This window comes from Propithecus coquereli, unplaced genomic scaffold (assembly GCF_000956105.1).
Source record: "Propithecus coquereli isolate 6110/MARCELLA unplaced genomic scaffold, Pcoq_1.0 Scaffold3, whole genome shotgun sequence".
Classification (NCBI taxonomy): domain Eukaryota; kingdom Metazoa; phylum Chordata; class Mammalia; order Primates; family Indriidae; genus Propithecus; species Propithecus coquereli.
In genome coordinates this window covers 15,161,855-15,162,361 of record NW_012148618.1, presented here as the reverse complement: position 1 = coordinate 15,162,361, position 507 = coordinate 15,161,855, and the positions used below count along the sequence as shown (strand labels likewise).

The 507-nt window shown below is 35.9% G+C and overlaps 1 protein-coding gene across 2 annotated transcripts in view; it reads right to left on the bottom strand.

Annotated features, from left to right (window-relative positions):
- Window positions 1-507, bottom strand: part of CASC4 (cancer susceptibility candidate 4) — a 146,509-nt gene that overhangs the window by 115,236 nt on the left and 30,766 nt on the right. The gene's annotated exons all lie outside the window — the stretch shown is intronic.

Below are 507 nucleotides of genomic sequence, written 5' to 3'. Positions count from 1 at the left end.
AGAAATAAAACCATACACCTACAACCAACTAATCTTTGACAAAGCAGACAAAAACACACGTGGGAAAGGACACATTATTCAATAAATGCTGCAAAAACTGGATAGCCATATGCAGAAGAATGAAACTGGGTCCCTATCTCTCACCACATACAAAAATTAACTCAAGATGGATTAAAAATTTAAATGTAAGACCCTAAACAATAAAAATCCTAGAAGAAAATTTGGAAAAACTCTTATGGACATTGGCCTAGGCAAAAAATTTATGACTAAGATCCCAAAAGTAAATGCAATGAAAACAAAAATAGACAAATGGGACTAACTAAACTAAAAAGCTTCTGCACAGCAAAAGAAATAATCAAAAGAATAAACAGACGACCTACAGAATGGAAGAAAATATTCATAAACTATGTGTCCAACAAAGGACTAATATCCAGAATCTACAAGAAACTGAAACTAGGGCCGGGCGTGGTGGCTCACGCCTGTAATCCTAGCTCTCTGGGAGGCCGA